The 13,882-nt window shown below is 46.6% G+C and overlaps 1 protein-coding gene across 2 annotated transcripts in view; it reads left to right on the top strand.

Annotated features, from left to right (window-relative positions):
- Positions 1-13,882, top strand: part of PRICKLE2 (prickle planar cell polarity protein 2) — a 108,505-nt gene that overhangs the window by 48,125 nt on the left and 46,498 nt on the right. Inside the window, exon 1 of one of the 2 annotated variants that reach the window (XM_019280424.3) lies at positions 3,015-3,037. The exons of the other annotated variant lie outside the window; for it this stretch is intronic. The gene's annotated coding sequence lies outside the window, so the exon portion shown is untranslated. Of the gene's footprint in view, positions 1-3,014; positions 3,038-13,882 lie in introns of those variants that run through there. 2 annotated transcript variants of the gene reach the window in all.

Genomic DNA, 13,882 nt, shown 5'->3' with positions numbered 1-13,882 from the left:
TTGTGCCTGCTTTGCTTTTCTCCTAATTCTCATCTCACAGAAGGTAAACAGTAATGAGTATTTTGGACCAAACCACTACACTGAATTGGTGTTTCTGCCCGGTTACAAACAAAACCCGCTACATAGGATAACTTTCCTTTAAAATGCCATATATCCATGCAGCCTGCAGAGATTAAAAAAATTATTTATCTCATCCATGCAGAAGACTCATAAAGTCTTTAAATATGTTTTATATTGGTGTTTCTCAAAGGAAGGGTTGATTGTCTGGTCTCAAATATCCAAAATGTGGTCATTGTGTGCCTGAGCATGTGTACAGAAGAGCTTTCTGATTGAGTAGTCAGAGAGTCTGCTCAGACAGAGACCATACTTAGGAATTTGTGAAGAATAACACAGCAAGTTGTATTGAAATGCTGTTGTCATTGTGCATTCCAAATGCACATGCCAGGGTGTGGAAGAGAGGACAGCAATTAGTCAGTCCTGTTAATAATGAGCATGGTGCTGGGAAGGAAAAAAGTGATAGAATGAGTTGTTTCTTTTGTAACAGTAAAATGAAGGTAAATGGCATTTGGTCAGTTCCATGTGTGCACTTCAGGAGTTTTTAGTCTGCTTATCAGTTTGGGGACTAATTAATAGGGAGAAGGGGCAGGTTTTATGCAGAGCTAGCAGCAGGCTTGTCTTTTGGGAAGCGTGATGAAGTAGTCCTCTTTCAGGGCAGCTGAAGAGAGATGCACTGAATGAAGGTGATGTCCTTGCCCAGCACAGGCACTGATGGGACCATGGGCACCCCTTTGCTGTGCCAACCAAGGAGGAGTTTCTGTGTCCACATGGCTCCCTCCAGCAGCAGTGGGATTCCCTGTTTCCCCAGAGAGCAGCAAAGGTCCTGCCAGTGCATGGGGAACAGCACGGCCAGAGAGGAAAGGGCTGTTTCATAAGCAGGTACCTGGAGCTGAGTGTCCTGAGTAGCGGCAGCGATGCTGTGGGATGGTGCTTTCCAGTGACAGAGACCAGCAACATGGGTTGGGACCCAAAACCCACAGCCTGAGCACATTGCAAAGACTTTGTGGATGCAGCCTTTACCTGAAGTTCCTACTGCGTGGTTGCAAATGAGGGTGTGAAAGTCCCCATGCAGAATACATGTTCAGGAAGCAGTGAGCACCTCTCCTAAAGAATTAATTTTGGGATCTTCAGGGTGTCATTCGAGGATTTAAGACCAGGGAAGAAAATACATTACACTGCTCTCTGATGATGCTGTGTTTGGCTTGGCTGAGGCTGGCACTGGGTGTAGAAGGGTGGCTTTAACTCTGTGTTTGTTACGGGGAAGCTCAGAAGGTCTCCATTTGCTGTCTCATGTCTAGTGGTGAGGTGCTACTGCTCACCTACCGAACAACCCAGGTTAAATAACACAGCAGGGAAAACTCAGACTTGCAGGGGAGGGTGGGGAGAATATATTTTGGGTAGTCTGTCAGTCAGCTTGACACTAATTGGTTGCAGTACGTAATCGTTCTCCATGTAAATTAGACTCCAATTTCCTCTGTAGTCTGTCTGTTTGCTGTGTGGGCTTCGGTCTCTAATTAGGCTCTCACGTGGCAAACCTGGTTTGTAAGCTGCCTTTGTTCCTGGAGAGCCAGGCTCAGCCCTCCCTGAGGCTGCCAGTGCTCTTCGAGCCCCGCTCCCCAGTGGGATGGTTCTTAGATTAACACTGCCAAATTCTAAGTTCTTCTTTTAGTGTATGTTTTGATTACTTCTGTATTTAAAGCTTGCAGTGGTGGTGGGGTTAGAATGCAAAGAGGCTTATTGGATTTACAATGGGAATACCCCTCCAAAATGCTTCCTCTGCGTTCCTGGAAGCCCTGCTCACTCCTCCATGAATAGACCTCATTGAATCCCCAGCCTGTGTGAGGGCTGGGGCAGCTTGCCCACATCTGGATTCTGCTGCCTGTCTGCCGGGACACCTGGAGTGCAGACCATTGACTCCCCCCTTGTTTGGAGGAGCTGTGTGAGCACATTCAGAGCTCACCCAGATGCCAGCCCATGCTCTGGAGCTGCTCCAGGGTTGCACATCTGTAACTGAGTGCAGCAATATGCAGTTGCATGAGAGGCTTTTATCCCTGCCTGTCGGTTGTTTGCGAATGAATGCAGGTTTCCAGGTCACTGCCTGCAGCAGGCAGCTGCCCACAGTGTAGCCCTGTGCTTTCTGAGCTGCTGCTTGCAGATCCAGTGTAGCCCGAGTGTCAAAAGTGAGCACCAGGGTCAAGCGTCTAGGTCTGTGTGTAGGAGAGAAGGACATGTCTCTACAGTCTAATGTCTGCGCCAAGCTGAAAAAAAAGGAAAACCGTATATTTTGGCCAGTCAGGCTGTTTGCCAGCAGCACTTTATGATTCAGTAGTTACCTTTGTGAAATTCAGTATAACTTCAGGAACCATGTGCTGACGGTTTCTGCAAACCTTCTCTGTACATCTTACAGTCCTGTCCCACATGTGACAGCAGCACTGGTAGACTTTCTTACAAATAGTGCTTCTCTTGGCATCCTGATACTTACCATACTGATTTTTGATCTGGTGATACAGGCTGAGAGTTGCCGGCTTTCTTCAATGCTCTCACATGGCTGTTATTCCAAGTAAGTAGATAAGAAACTTTTTTTTGTGAGAAAGAGGTGAAACAAATTGAACGTGGAGGTGGTTTTTTTATTGCTTCTCTTTGTGTGATTTATACATTGGCAAGGTAACTGCTTTCATACTGCTAGTCAAAACTGGAAAGGCTGTTGCCTCTGCAGAGAGCTACATTTGGGTAAAGGGACAGGATTGGAGCAAGGTTTAAGATTTTCACCAATAAGCTAAAACTGCAGCAAGCGTCACTCCAGCAGCCGGGGCAGCCGCCAGGGACCTGCCCTCCCACAGCCACTGGCAGGGCACAGGCAGCCTCCAGCCCGGGCACTGCCATCGCTGAGGATGCTCCAGGGTCTGTCCTGCCCGTCCTTCCCTCCGCCCTTACCCATTCCATGGGGCTTTTCCAGCGTATGAATGCCTATTTAGCCGGGGTAAGTAATCACACCCCATTTACAGCATCTGAAAGTATAAGTGGCTTTAATGCTCTACAAATGTTTGCATTAAGAAATGGTTTTCTTTTTCAGCCCTGATTCCTGCCTGCCTTTGCGAGCATCAGTTCCCTTTGTAGGCAGAGTCCAGGACAGGCAAGGGCTGTCAGGGGCCAGGCACAGGAGCAGGGTTGTGCTGTATCCTCTGCTAATATTTGATTTAATATCTGGACACAGCAAAACTTCTCCTTGCAAACATGAGTTCTGTCGCCAGTCCCTGAGCTGCTCCTGCTTTTTCACTCTCTTTAAAACCCATGAAGAGTAAAACCCCGCAAGAGGCTGCAGCTTATCTTCAGCTCTGAGTTTCCAGATGTGCTGTGTGTCTTCTCAGCTGTTGCAAGGATACATGTGGAATGACAAAATGCGGATTTTGGGCCTTTGGCAGCTGTATTTAATGCAGGATAAAGCGGTATTTTAGCTTTGGGATTTGGGTTTCTTATGCCTTTGTTAGTATGAATTCAGGAGAAAAAGTCCAATTTTTTTTCCAGCAAAACAAAAGCTTCTTTTGAAGGAAACAAAGTGTTTTAAGTACTTAATCAACTGGCTGAATTCAGTTGCTTTAGGATAATTTAGGAATTAAACAGAAGGAGGCTATGTTAGTAGCCTGCGGTTTTAGTTGGAAACAAGGATTCATTCCTGCTGGAGGAGGCAGAGGAACCCGCAGCCTGTGGGCAGAGCTCCTGGGTCTGTTTGCTGGGTGGTGGGTGGGGGTTTAACCGCATCCTCTGTTTGCCTTTGTTTAGGCAGTGCAAATTATTTGTGTGCTTTAGGATTCCTTCTCTCCTTCAGCAGATGTTTTGTCTGTGCAACTGGTGTAGTAATTCATGAGAGATGTGGCACTGGTGTGCAAACACCCCTTGGGGGTGGGTAGAGAAATCCCAGAGTCCATCCTGGGAGCAGCTGGCTGAGGAGCACAGTCAACACAAGATGCCAGAAGCAAAATTCATGTGGCCCAATGTATTTGATTTTATTTCTGCAGAGGGTTTGTTCTCCCCACTGCCAGAAACAGGCAGGGGCTGCATCTTAGGGCAGAAGACACTGCTGCTGCTTATGGCAAATTTCTCTCAACGTGTGAATCATTCACTTGCGATTTCTATGGTGCTGGCTGGGGATGATTAAATGTTCATACTGTAGGAAACTACCAGGAGGTTTGAGTGTTTTCCTCGATGGCTTTGGCCCCAGTGGTGGGGTGACATGGGAAGCTCTCCCTGTGTGGATCAGGCTATCTGTAGATTTTGAAGTCCCAGGTTGCATGAGCGTGTTTTTGCTCAGCTACCATTTAAGTAATGGCAGCAACATGCTGCTTCATCTAATGATCTTGATTTAGTTATCAGTTATTTCCTTAATTAGCTACTTCATCTACTTACACCTTAAATGAGTCTATTTGTTCACCCAGAGAAGGGGAAAAAAGTTCCTGTTTTTTCTCTTTTAAAGGTTTTTTTTTCCCCTTTCCAGGATGCAGATCATCTTAAGTCAGTGAAGAGAGCTCAGGTGAGCTGGCTTCACTGGTGCTGCCACATCAGGGTTCTGTGGGATGGACATGGTGATAGCATGGTGATTAGGGGACCATGCCAACTGTGCTGGAGCATCCTGCCAGCCACCACCAGGTCCTTCCCAGCAAAACTGCCTTGAGGGGGCTGGAAGTGAGCTGCTTCCAGAGGCTGAGCAAAATGGCACCATCGCTTTACTCGTGGAAGTGGTGATCTATAAATCCAACCAGCCCTTTCAGGCTGGCAGTGGAAATGTGCTGGCATGTGCAGTTCTGACTCCAGGAGATGTTGGTACTTCTTGCTGGCTGAGTGTCCTGGCAGCACGAATTTGAAATGAGATGTAGATGAACATTTATTCCTGGCATCTGTGTTATGCAGACAAACAAAATAAGTTGAAGTGGTCCTTTGTGTGTATTAACTGGACTAAGGCTGGGGTTGTGTCTCAGGACCAGTTCTGAAGGGGATAAAGCATCTTTTAGTCGCCAGTGGTCTTTACATTTCCCATGCATTAGCACATGGCACTGTGTTGACCACCCAGTGTCTCCATACAGCACTTCAAAAGCAACCTCTCCAGCTGCCAGCATTTCCTCACCAGTATTCCCCAGACACCCTCATTTGCTGCGCTTTTTCCCGAGTCTCAAAGAGGCCCAAATGTTTCTCTTTGGAAACTTCTTGTGATACATGTAGCAGCAGCCCATACTTCAGACCAGCCTGTTTGTTCTTGCTTTTGTACTGTTTATTACTCTTAATGATATTCCCTTCATTAGCCTTAGCTTCACACTCTCTTCTGGCGCAGAACTCTCTGAAACACATACTGTATAATGAGCCTGCTTCCATATTTAAATTGGAGAGAGAGGAGCTGGGACTCTCCCTGCTAAAATGGAGCTAAGTGCTTGGCCTTTAGTTACATTGAAGCATCCGCGCCAAAAAAAATTACGTTTTTGGGGGGAACCAAAAGTTCTGACGTACACAAGCTTTAGTCCTTTGAGTCTTCTGCATTTTTAGTTGTTTGACATGAATTTGGACTGTACAACTTTCCTCTCTCAGAGAAAATGTTTCCTGTGGCCCGTGTGAAAGGCAGAGTGTTGCCCTGCAAAGCAAAACCACAGGGAGCAGCACAAATATATCTCCAGCACCAGCACTCACTCCAGCCAGGACCTGCTTGGATGGCAGTGCTGGAAATCCCACGTGTCACGTTTGGCAGCACACACAGTCCCACAACCCCAGTGCCGCCAACCCTGACTGACTCTGGGCTCTCAGCATTATCCTTGTGGTCTTGGGTATCCCAAAGGAATTGCAGCTTTTTAGTTGGTTTGTGAAATAGTTGAGGGTTGGTGGGAAGGACTCAAATACATGAATTCTAATGGTCCAAAAAACAATACTCTAATATTTCTATGTCATGATTCCTAAATGATTGTCATGATGTTGTGCATGCAGGCATGATGGATCTTGTCGTCAGCTGTGCTTTGGACACCACGGTCACCGATACAGCAAATGTCTCTGGGTGATCCATGTTCCCTTACATGTCTGTCCTGGATGGCTTGTGTAACCTTGGACAAATCATGGACACCCTCCAAGCTGCAGTTGGGGGAGAACAGCAGAGTTCCTGTTGCAGCTGTTCAGGAGTTGATGTAAGAGCAGAGCCAGCCCCAGGGTGGTACGCAGGGATTCATGTATCTGGGGGGTGCCTGCAGTGGACCCGCATTCTGACAAGGACCTCCAAATGCAATGGAAAAAGATGACAAAACCAAATAAACTAGACTCAAGGACAAAATGCATTGCAGGCAAGGGCCCTCTGCTTTTCTTCCTCTGCTTTTCTTCCTGCTGATCCTAGGAGGAGGTAGCTCAGAGGAAATATGTGCTCTTAGCAGGGTTTGATTTCTCTTTGCATTCCTTGGAAATCGATGTTTGGATTTTGCCCTGTTGGTGTTGGTTTATGCAGTGATGTTTCCAGAAGTTCGATTGTATGGATATAGTTCCAACTCTTGGTATTTTGTGCAAAGATAAAAAAGAAAGAAAGATGGTACTGAGTAATGAGGTGGCTATTTAATCACAGCAGGACTCACAGGAAAATGTGCATTAAGTATTTATGGAACAGTATTCATTAGCATTTTCACTCTGTTGGCACTGGGCAGTTCAAGAAAGCTGCCGAGAGAATTGGAGTCTGTGTTGCACAGCCACAGACCTGGAAAGGGCTGCAGCAGAGGAAAGGCATGAACGCTGGCTTTGTTACCAGACACATCCCTCGTAGCTGGCATTGCATTTGGAGTTGCAGCAGTAACCAGGATTTCAGTAGTTTCACTTACCGTTCTCAAAATGCTTGTGGTAAATATTTTAGGTCTGGCTGCTGTGTCTGATGGGAGTGCAAGTGGCTGACACCAAACCCTGGTTTGCAGGCAGGCAATTAGAGAGATAAGCCTAAGTGACTTCATGTGTCTCCTTTTTAGATTGCTCCAGTCTGAGGTGATGTAAAGGCCTGGGATTAGCAGAGATTGAGTTCTCGGAGTGCTGGAAACCAGCTGTAGCCAGGGGCCTCATCCAGCATGAGCTGTAGGTACCGTGTTACAGAGTGAGTGTTCTGTGGGCATGAAATGATGCCAGGAAGATTAGAACTGATGATAAAATGGTGTTAATGCTTGCTTCATTAACAGCATAGAAGGTATCGAATTACTCTGATGCTGTAAATCAAAAGTGTTTCTTATATTTGTTAAGTAAAGCTATTTAAATGGTTGAATTTACTTGCTGGCCATTGCATCCTCCGATACAGGATCACAGCAAAATGTATTAGGTTTCCCATAGTGTTAATGGAAAGTCTGAAGCAGTAGCAGCCTGATGGTTTAAATTTTCCTTTGAGATGATATGGGGTCTTGTGTTAGATTTTAGGATGCCTTGTTCTGGACCAGTACTGTGAGCCCAAGACTGGCCTCAGGCTCGTGTCAAAAACTCTAGTAGTTGCACAGGTCTGCCAGATTTGGGATTTGGGGCTGAAGGTCCATGATGCTGGCCCTGTCCAGCCACAGCAAGTGATATGCCCAGATCAGGCTAGACCCACAGGCACCTTCCCCGGTGGAAAGTTCCTCTTAGTATTACTGTCATCAGGAGACAGCTTTGTCCTACTTTTTAACAAGTGTAAAAGGGACATATACAGAGAGAGAATTACCTCCTTTACCTGGACTGCCTGTTGGATAAAATAAATGCTAATCTTGACCAATTAGCGGATGGATTCAATGTAGATGTCTCTGTGATCCATTTATGTACTTGAAACCCCAATTGATTTCCATTGGCACCATTCAGCAGAGCAGCAAGTGAAAGGTTTGACTGTAGCCATGCTCTTGGCTTCCTGATACCTTTCCCCTGTCCTTTGTATGAGAAAGGAGATCCTGATGGCAGTCAGGACAGTGGTGTGGTTTGTGCCAGGAATGCAGCACAGAGAGCTTCTCACTGGGCCTCAGCCTCTGGTCTGTCATGTTTTTCACTGTGCATGAAGCAATGCCTTGTGGCACCTCACATAGATGGCTTTAACTTGCCTCTGACTTTTCACTGCCTAGCTGGTCAGTCAGGAAACATTCAGCAAACCTCCTGGTTGCAGTTATTCCTGAGCTTTCCCGCCCAGCCTGGGCTTCTTCCTTTCATAGGGGTTAAATTTCCTCAACATAAACATTTTCTGCTCTCTGAGCTTGTCATTATTTGTTGTCATCATACTCTCATTTTCTTAAGCACTGCAGGAAATAGTCCCTTGCTTGAAGAGCTTAGAGCTCACACCTCCAAACATCTTCACAGCAGATACTTTCTGAGTGTCTTAACACCCACTAAAAATCATTGGGAACTGAATCCTTAACTACTGCCAAAATATCCAGATACCCTGAGGATGTGACTGCTTCCCCATACCACCTCCGTTGGACCAAGGGATAACAGAAAGGAAGTGAGAAGAGCATTCCCTCCTGGAGACTGAGCACCAGAAATGATTCAGGATTAGTCTGGGTCTAAGACACAGCATATTTTTGTTATTGAGGTCCTGTAGCTTGTCACATCAGCAGATTTGCAACTCTTATGCTGACTGTGGATGTTGATCCAACCCCTAAAACTGGTGGAAGAACATAGTTTTTTCTGGCTCACTGTCGGCTTTGTTGTTGTGTTTCAAGGGACTTTAGCTTAAACATGCACCAGGGAAGGACATTAGACAAATACCCATCAGTGGAGGTTGGTTATATATGCCCACCAAAAATTATATTTGTCATGTTTTGCCATTTGCTGTAGAGCAGCTTTTCTGAGGCTTCAGGCACTTCAAAAAGTTGAGCATGGCAGGTTTGCCTCAACATAGAGGAGACGACCTTTCATTCAAAGTCACAAGCAAAACACAGTTTTCACAGTTGACATTAAAACTAAACCCAGTTTCATGTCCCTTCTGTAAGCACACGGTGCTGCTCACTCAGGTGAAGGTGTAGAGGCTGGAATAAGTGCTCTGCTCTATGTCTTGTGTGGAATGAAAACTATCAAAGTCAGAACTTTTTTCACAGCAGAGATGTTCAGAGTGCAGCAAGTGTCAAAATCCTTGGCCATGGTTTGCGCTGGTGCATGCAGCAGACACTCAGGGAGGGAAAGGCAGCTGTTGGGTTACGATTGCTGCTTATTACACTAATTACAATCGTCTTGCTGGTATCATTAGCTTCCCTTCTCCTTCCCCCATCTGTCAGGTTGGCCATCCCTGGTTGCTCATCTCTTTTGAGATACACTGGAAGTGCTTATTACCCCAGGGAGCCCGACTGCACTCTGCCTCTGCTTCTCCATACTGACACAAGGGAATGATCACAGTTTGTACAAAGAAGGAATTTTGGGGATTGAGCTGTTTGCCCTGAATTAAGGCCATGGAAAGGGGAGATGTTTCCCTGACTCTGCAAATACACATTTTTAAAAATCTCAGCAAAGTGAGCCACCCTGGTCTGGAGCTGCCCAGCTTGTTTGGGATGGAGAGAAGAGGGCTTTTTCCCTCTTCCCCCCCCCCCCCCCCCCACCAGTGCAGCCAGGCTAACTACTGGTCAGAGTAATCCCCTCCAGACAGGAGACACCACAGGAAGGTTCCCAGCTTTAACCCATCCACAGTTTTCCAGAAACAGCCTCAAACCTCTGCTGCAGGAGCCTGGCTAACCCTGTCCTCAGTCAGCAGCCGAGCTGACCTCCAAACTGCTGTTATTTTGTTGCAAGGAGACACTGTAAGTTGAACACTCAGCAGAAAGAAAGCCCCACTCCCTGGGATGCCCACCTGTTTTTTATTTCCCTGGGGAGGGGTTACGCCTTGTCACAGGGTGCTGGCTTTGCAGAACAGCCCACTCCAAAGGAGCTGGCTGAGCCACAAAACAATGGGACTCACTAAGTCTCTAGCAGCAATAATTGCTTCTAAAAGGCTGATGTATTTAGTCTGCTCATGTTTAGCAAACATGTTTGCTTTGCCCTTTGAAGATAATGCTGTGTGTTCGACGCAGCTTGGTAGGGGAAAAAAGAGGAAGAAATGGCCTGTAGTTTCATCATGTTTAATGAGCAGTGTCTGGTGGGAGCCGTAGCATTGGATAATGCTGGTGTCCCCTGTTAATCACCAGCAATTGGGTTTTCCACCCCTCCTGGTGCTTGAGCTGTGGGCAGGATGATGCCCTCGTGGGTTCGCGTAAGCTGGGAGCCCCACGGCTGAGGCTCAGGCTGGTGGAAGGCCAGCAGCAGCCTGCCAGGGTAATGTGGTCTCTCTGCAAGCCATGCCTCAGTGTGGCTATGATGGAAACAACCAGCATCTTAAAGGATGGCTTTGAGCCTTCCCTAGGACTGTTACCACATGTGTGGGTCTGGGTCTGGCACAGTGAGGAGGGATGCTCCCGTGACACTGCCTGCATTGGACTCATCCCGGGGAGTGGGGACAGTGTGGGACCCCATGGAGGAGGGAGCCAGTGTAAGAATCAGTGGCCACGTTTCTGGCCAGCCCTCTCCTGATAACGGTCTTAATCCCTCCCTGCAGGTCCTGATTCCCCCTGATCCCCCTGTTCCCAGAGCAGACGATATAGTTGCATTTCCCTATAGACGATGATAAGATAAAAGCCTGGCTGTGTTCTACAAGAAGAGAAGAAGGTTTAGGGGATGACAGGCTGCTGCAGGAGGAAGGAATGTGGGTTTCCAGCTGCATGCTCCTGCCGCTGTGGCCGTCTTTGATGAGGGCTGTGATTGATGCTGTGTTTGGAGCAGGCAGCGATGCACTGACCTTTCCCTGACAGACTGAGCGGCTCTAATGATCTTGATGGAGCTGGTGATTTGTGTATTGAGTTTGATGTACAAGGCTTGACACAGCATGGAGAAATGGGACTAGAGTATAACTGACAGCCCATTCCCATTAAGGATGGTGAGGCACAGGCTGTTCTCTAGTGATTCCTTTCAGTGAGAATGCTTTGACGAATTATATTGTAGCAGAGAACTTTTGCTGTTAAATACCATCCTTTTAATTTTTAAGGTAAATTTAAGTTAAAAACAGATGAGAATGAAATAACTTGCAGGCCAGAAGGCTTATCACTAAAAACGCTGTCCAAATTATACACTTAATTAATATTTAATGAATTATTTTTACTCTGACTTTAATGTTGAGTCCTTAGGCAGATAAAACAATGCAGTGGCTTGCATCTCTTTTTCTGTAATTCAGGTGTATAAAATTTCAAACCCTGGACTTCTTGCAGGCAACATTAAAACCTTTTAACTTCCATGAGTTGAGCTGTGAGTTCCACACCCTGGTTGGCACATCTTGTGGGTGCTTGTGGCAAGAGTAATGAATTTCGTTGATTGTTATGAGCTACTAAAACCAACAGAAACATAGAAAGCCTGTTGTAATGTCAGCACATCATTCAAGGAAGCAATTTATTCCTAAGTATGAACAAATGTCAAGCCACGATAACAAGTTGTTATTGCTAATTAAAACAAAGGGAAGGACAGCAAACATCACCTGTCATGTGTGTGCAGTGCCAGGCTATCTGGAGGACACTGGAACTCCATCCAGCTTCAACCAGTGGGACAGACAGGCTGGGAACCTTGCCATTGCCTAAGACCTGCTCTGTGCATTCCATGAAGGGCCCTGGGCCATGATCCTAAGAGGGCTGGGGCTGGGAAACCACCCAAGCTTAGATAGAGATGCCACTTTTCAGAATTTTATTGTTTTCTATTTTGGAGGTGTTTCTTTTAATCAAGGTTGGCTTGATTGTAGAAGTCTTGTGGAGTTTGGGGTGTACTGAAACAGCACGTGCTAGTCCATCTGCTGGCTGGTTTTGTACCATCCAGGGCCATTTCTTGCTCTCAGGTATGAAATAAAAACCCATTTGGGCACCTTTCTTCCCACTGCTCTGTTGGGAGGTGAGGAGCCAGGTGCATTCCTGACCACATCTGATCTCCCTAGATACACTAGGAAATTTAAGACTTGAAGACATAGCAAAAGCCCCTTCTTGTTCATGACCCAGCATGTGTGATTCCCTCCCTGACATCATATGAGAGGGCTGGATCCAAAAATGTGCTGAATTTACCACTTCCCTGTGCATTTAACACAGTTTGGGTGCCAGCAGCAAACAGATCTTTTCTCTTAGTTCACAAAAAGCAGGCAACTGTGTCTCCTGGGTGGGAGTAGACGCATGGCCATCTCAGACCTTTGCTGGTGTCCAGGGAGCTTGGCCAGAGGTTTGTGCAGCCCTGCAGCACCTGACTGGGAGCAGGGGCTCATGTGGTGCCAGCCAAAGTGAGGGAAGCACCAAAATCCTGCTGGCAGCCAGGGAAGATGTGCACAATCTGGTGTAAGGAGGTAAAAACCAGACTTGTGTCACTTGTCCAGGACTGGGCTGGCTCAAGACTCGCCTCTGAGCATGGAGATAGTCAGTTCCCCTGGTCTCGGGGATGCACAGCTTTGGTGGTGGGGCCAGGCAGCGCATGGCTAGTGCAGTGGAGAGCTCAGTGACTTAAGACAAGAAATCCTCAGTATGTAACCACTGACCCGAAACACCCTGTTAGACAGGTTTGAAACCAAAAAATAAAATAAAAATCATCTGATGTGACAGCGACCCTGACAGTGTCAGGTAGTGAGAAGGGCGGCAGCAAGGGAGTCCTGAGCTGCTGCCATGTCAATGCAGACTTGCAGGGTTAGTTGGTTATCCTGAAAATACATCTTCTATTTTGTGTAAATGGAAAATTAATTTGTTGCTGATCAAAGGTTTAGATCTTTGGAAAACATACCACCAGATAAGCTGAAGATTTATGCAATTCCTTTGTAATGTATTTTCAGTGAACACTTTATTGTTTGTGGAAAGGCCCCAAGGAAAATATGCGATTACAAAAATAACTGTGTTGAGTTTATTTAGCTTAAATTACAATAGAGTGCTTTAATGAGGCTTTTGTAGACATCATTAAAGGACACTATTAAAAAGTCTTCAGATGAGAAGCCTATCAGGCTAGCAAAGGGGAAGAAACCACAGGAGCATCTGGATTGTTCACATTCAGTTACAAATTTGGTTTCAACATAAAAAAGTAAAAATCTTATTAGTGCCGAGTGGAAGCTAGAGCCAATGGAAGCCTTATTGTGTTAAGCTCTCTAAAGCTTCTTGCATTAAGGTGATTAAAAAAAAAAAAAAGAGAGAGGAAGAGATAGTGATTGATTAAACTCTGGTTTTGGTGTGCTCTGTGTATCATACCAGGGCATGCAGTGCTGGGGTGAGGATGGTCGGTGGAGGAGGGTCCTTTTGGGGTGCCTTGACATGGAGGGGATTGGGGTGCCAGGCAGTGATGCTCAGGAACATCAGCACAGTGTGCTGATCATCCCTGTGTTTGTGTGGTTCAGCGCTGCCAGAGGACATGGACAGGACAGCATGAGCTCATGGCCACACCTCACTGTCCAGCTCTGGCTGTGCACCAGAGGGTGCCAGCCAGGGTCAGACCTGTCTCACTGGGTGAGTTGGTAGGAAACACAGAAAATTGTCTCTAAAATTAGCCGCAGTGCATATGGGCTGCATCTCCCCTTCTGTGTCAGCTGCTGCTGGACTCGATGGTGTTTTAAAAACCAAAGTCCTCCTTGCAGACTGACAGCACAGATCCTTACCCTTGGCTCTGCCAAAAATGAGTGGAAGGCAGCAGAGGTGACAGCAGGAGGAGTGGGTCTGTCACAGTTGGTCTCAGGCAGCAGGCACGTGAAGGTACAAATGGCAGCCCTGAGGAAAAGTGGAGGAGGCCAAGTTTTGGGATTAATGATCTGCATCTGGTGTTGGTCTCTCTGCCTCTCTGTCTATCCCATTTTTTT

Source organism: Corvus cornix, chromosome 12, assembly GCF_000738735.6.
Source record: "Corvus cornix cornix isolate S_Up_H32 chromosome 12, ASM73873v5, whole genome shotgun sequence".
Lineage (NCBI taxonomy): Eukaryota > Metazoa > Chordata > Aves > Passeriformes > Corvidae > Corvus > Corvus cornix.
This window is presented reverse-complemented; position numbering and strand designations above follow the sequence as displayed.